This window comes from Octodon degus, unplaced genomic scaffold (assembly GCF_000260255.1).
Source record: "Octodon degus isolate 3935 unplaced genomic scaffold, OctDeg1.0 scaffold00079, whole genome shotgun sequence".
NCBI classification, from domain to species: Eukaryota; Metazoa; Chordata; class Mammalia; order Rodentia; family Octodontidae; genus Octodon; species Octodon degus.
This window is the reverse complement of record NW_004524655.1, coordinates 2,822,196-2,827,021: the sequence shown is the minus strand read 5'-3', so window position 1 is coordinate 2,827,021 and position 4,826 is coordinate 2,822,196. Positions and strand designations below refer to the sequence as shown.

The following is a 4,826-nucleotide window of genomic DNA, read 5'->3' as shown; positions in this document are numbered from 1 at the left end:
GCTTTGCTAAGCTTGTTCTAAGTAGGTGCTTTAGACCACTGAGCCGTCTCACCAGCCCTTGAGATTCTTTTTTTAAGCAAACTTTTTATTAGTACACCTGGGCATTACATAGTATTTACCTCGGTCTTATGCAGTAGGTGTGTGTTCTATACTTAACACAGGTCAGCTCCTTGTATTGGAGAGGACATGTTTGAGCATGCTTGTGTGACTGGCTGTGTGGCTGGATCCTGGCCTAAGGTCTACAAACTAAGATCCCTCTGTAAGGGTGTACATGAGCCCGTTCCTTGATTGGGGGGCTGGTTATATGGTGCCCCCAGTATGGGTAGCACACATGCTAGGCAGAGCTGTTTCTGGGGCTTGTGTTGGACTGGGGACCCCAACCTGTGCCAAGGAGTAATGGGTTCTATGGCTGACCCATGGAGCAGCCCAGGGCCATGGTTTGGATAAATGACCCCCAAACTCCCCTAATGCCACAGGCTTGGTCCCCGGCCAGTGATGCGCTTGGGAAAAGTAGTGGAACCTTTAAGAGGCAGCGCCTTGTGGGAGGGGTGTGGGGACCCAGCCCCTGTGTCTTCCTCACTCTTCCCGTCCTTCATGAGGGGAGCAAGCAGCTCTGCTCTACCACAGCTGTGCTCTGACCTTGAACTGCCACCTCTTGAAAGCCCCAAGACAATTGATCATGGACTGCAGTCTCCCAAAACCATGAGCTGAGAGGAACCTTTTCTCTTTGTAAGTTGATTATTACAGGTGTTTTGTTATAGTAGTGGCAATCTCACTTATACACCCAGGATCTCTTAGATTCATTGCAAGTTCAGTGACACACAGATGGGAAGTAAAACCAGTGGCTGGACTTGTCCAGTTTTGCAGAACAGTGTCCTTCCTCTTGTGAATGCAGTGAACCACAGCTTTGAAGAGTTTCTCCCATCTCTCCTGAAGCCATTGTTCTCTGCTTTATCTATGTTCAACTAACCTTGTCTGTCACAGCCTCAGTTTCTAGAACTTTCCGATGCAGTTTCCTGCTGCTCACAGCTTTCTCAGTCATATTAATCTCTTTCCTCTGTCATGTTCAGCCCCTGAGTGATTCCTCCTGGTTTCCCACAATGGAAAAACAAGAGTCCTCCTGAAAATCCCAACTCCTCCCCAAAACTTCGTTGGTGAATGCAGCCCCACCTTGACTTCTGAGCCAGAAATACACCTGGGGACAGTGGTCCTTTTCATACTGGTGCATGCTTGCCATCCCTTCTCCAATAAGATGGAAAGAAAATAGAGGGCTGCCACTTGGGAAACAACGTTTAGCACACAGCCAACACCCTCAATAGCAATTAGTATTAGTAGGTACTCAATAAACGTTCTTTAGCAGTACTGAGGGTTAAGTTCAAGGACTTCCCACTGATTAACATACCCAGCCCTTTTTATCTTTTTTTATTTTGAGGCAGGGTCTCATGAAGTTGCCAAGTTGCCCAGGCTGAGCTTCAAACTTGTGACCCTCCTGGGTCAGCCTTCCGGTACCCTGGCCTTATAGGCGTGTGCTCTTGGGCTTGGCTACCATCGCGCATTTTTTGTCCCTGTCTTTAAGGCAGCGTAATTGTCACAGACTGAGGCTGCAGGATTCTACCGATGCTCACTCTGTAGATTTGCAGCTAGAAACCAACTTAGTGAGATTTTTAGGGGTTATGAAAGTTGATTTCATAAACTAAATCAAGTGCATTTATCAGTGGCATTGACTGATGACTCAAATTCATTCTTGTCTGGAAATGGAGGGGACCACTCAGGCCCGCACAGTGCCTCTTGTGCTTGTGCCCTCAGGGGTGGCAGGGGACTTGGAGATGGGCAGAGGTCTTTTGTCTCTTATCTCAGCAGGTCAGTAAGAAAAGCTGTGGAGTCACTGATCTGGGTCCTTGTGACTGTCGCCTCCCTTGTGTAGATTGTGGGAGAAGCACATGTTTATGACTCATTCTTAGTCAGTGTCCAAGTAAGAGGCAGAGGGTAGCCTTAAATGGAGTCATCAGGGGAGGGTGCAGTGAGGGCTCAAGGGAAAAGAAGCAGGCAGGGTTTAAGAAAGCCGCAGGGACCAATGCAGCACCCCGGGGTTGGCTGAGCTGGCAGGGGCCAGTTGCTGTCTGGCAGGTGCTGCGGCCAAACCAAGCCATGACCATCAGGGAGAGAGCTGGGGAATAAATATTCGGGACCTGACTTTCCATTTGTTCCTCCTGTCGGCCAAATACAACAGGAAGGCAGAGACCAAGGAAGCTGGTGGTTCACATCTTCCAAGTCAGTACCGGGGACCTTTCCAACCCGGAAGTAATAAAGTGGCCTCCTGTTTTCCCTCTTATACTATTAGTTGTATCATTCCCTGGAGCTTCATATACCACTTGTTTCAGAGGAGTGTGCAACATTGTTTTAAAAAAAAATTCTCCCCTGCTGACTTGTAACTATAAAACTCATTCTTTCAAGGGACACAAGTCAGTGTTTTTTTATTTTGTAACATATCCCATATTTTAGTGTATTTACTGCAGGCATTATCAATCTTGGAATATTTTTGTTTCCCTAAAAGAATCTCTGTACCCATTTAACAGTCACTCCCTTATTTTTCCCCTTCCTTCATATGTAAGTAACCATCATTCAACTTCTGGGCTTAAAAAACTGTGTATTGTGTACATTTCCTATAAAGAGAATGATATAATAATTGTCCTTTTGCATCGGGCTTCTTTCATTTAGCACAACATTTTCAGGGTTCATTCCCGCTTGTACCAGGTATCAATAGTACCTCATTCCAAATAATATTCTATTGCATAGGTAGTCTTTGTTTGTTCATCATCTGGAATATCAGGGTTGTTTCCACTTTGGGGTGATTATGAATAATGCTGCTGTGAACATCTGTGTGCATGCAAGTTTTTGTGGATGTGCATTTTCAGTGCTCTTAGTCACGCGCCGTTTCTTTCTGTCCTGCCTGGAGTGCGCATCTTATTTGGGTTAGTTCCTTGGCATCCTTCAATTCCCAGCAGGTACCTGGCTCTTTCTCTGAGAAGCTTTCTTTGGCCCCCTCTTTCCCTCATGAGCTGTCACTCCCTATGATTCCCATAGCCCATATTTTTCTCAATCCCACCTGCTTGGCAGGCAAGTTTTCATTTTCAAACTCTCCCTGTCTCCTAACAGCTGGCCCCTGAGATTTTCAAGGGCCAAAATGAAGATACTGGCTGTATAGCACGAGTGTGCCGCTTGGGATGAATGCAATGCATGAATGAATGAATGAATGAATGCATGAATGCATGAAGGCATGAATGAATGAATTTAAAGAGCACACATTGTCTGCAACTCTGCTTTGAATATGAATCTATGAAATGAACCGATAAAGAAAAGTCTTGTTCCTAAATCGGAGGCACAAAAAAGTCAATCTAGCTCTAGATTTTTTTATTTTTAAAAATTTCAGAAGATGCCAGTGTAAATATCTAAGTCTGAGAAAAAAGAAGAAGAAAAAAAAAAAAAGAAAGAAAGAAAGGGGCCGGGGAGATGGCTCAGTGGTATGAATAAGCGCTTCCCTGGCAAGTGCAAGGGTCTGAGTTCAATCCCCGGTTCCGCAAAAAAAATCTAAGTCTAAGAACTGAGTGTATATGTGTCTATGTGTCCAGGGACACGTATGTCCATGTAGGGGAGACTGCAAATTCTGGGGCTTGGGAGACCCCGTAGCTCTGACCTTTCCAAAGTCAGAGAATGTAGCAGCTCCTGCCCCCCAACCCCAGGCTTTCTGTGCAGTGGACCAGGGCTCTGATGTCACCCCAGCAGCCGTTGGTACTGACCAAAATACACATCTTTATTTTTGCAGGTTGGCGAAACCCTGTGTCCTTGGAGAAAGCTGGTTCCCGTTTTCCTGAGGGGGAGCCCAGAGCTTGCAATGCCACGGTTGGTTGGCGCTTCGAGAAGGAAGTGGAGGATAAAGACGGCACCTGGAGTGATAGTAGAAATGCGGAATGGGACTGGGGAAACCCTTGGGGAAGCCAGCTGCAGCAACAGACACCCCAATGCTATTTCCATATTGCTCTATATATACAACAAAAAGAGAAAATATGAATATTACGAATCAGTGCATGCCTTGTCGAGGACGTGGTCCCTTCCCTTTCTGCACCTTGCGATGTGAACTCTGATACTTTGTAATGTCTGGGGCACCTGAAGAGATGCTCGCTGCTGTGTACCTAGGAAATTTGCAAAGACTGGTGGGGTCAGCCTCAGTGTCTACCAATGCCTGGGCACAGATGCTGGTGGAATAAGAGGTAAAATTGCAAAAGGCAAGCGAGAACTTGGGGCCAACTCTCTAGGGGCATCCCGGGGTACCTCCATTTCTTGACATGTCCTAGCCTCTCTCTCTCTGTCTTCATCGAGTCAGATTGCTAGATCCCACGGTCACAATCAGCGAAATGGGATGCCCCCCCATCAATCTGGTGTCTCTGGTGCTTCTCTTTCAATTTTGCTGGTGCTAAGTGTGTTTTTCCTGGCATTGCCATGGTCCTCTGTTGGCAGACCTGGAAGGCCGGGGGGATAAGAGAGATCTCTATTTTGCTGTTTCACTTTTTTTTTTTTAAAAAAGGGATGATTCGCAAAAGTGCCACTTGAGAGTCCCTTCTCTTTCTCTTTGTGGGGGTGAGTGCCCAGAGGTGGTGGGGAGCAAACTGTGGAGTCTGGGGAACAGGAAGAGGGGGCAGCCTGGCAAGGAGGAGAGGATAATAACCTCGTGTGTTCAGGCGCTCTCTCCTCTGCCCCTGCAGAAGCACCCTGAGAGTTCATCCCACAGCCTCCCCTGCTTCCCAGGGGGATTTCAGGGCTTGGGTTTT

The 4,826-nt window shown here is 46.9% G+C and overlaps 1 protein-coding gene across 1 annotated transcript in view; it reads left to right on the top strand.

Moving 5' to 3' along the window:
- Hrk (harakiri, BCL2 interacting protein) overlaps positions 1–4,536 on the top strand; it is an 18,931-nt gene extending 14,395 nt beyond the window's left edge. Inside the window, exon 2 of the mRNA XM_004636222.2 lies at positions 3,824–4,536. The gene's annotated coding sequence lies outside the window, so the exon portion shown is untranslated. The remainder of the gene's footprint in view (positions 1–3,823) is intronic.
- Positions 4,537–4,826: the final 290 nt, after the last annotated feature.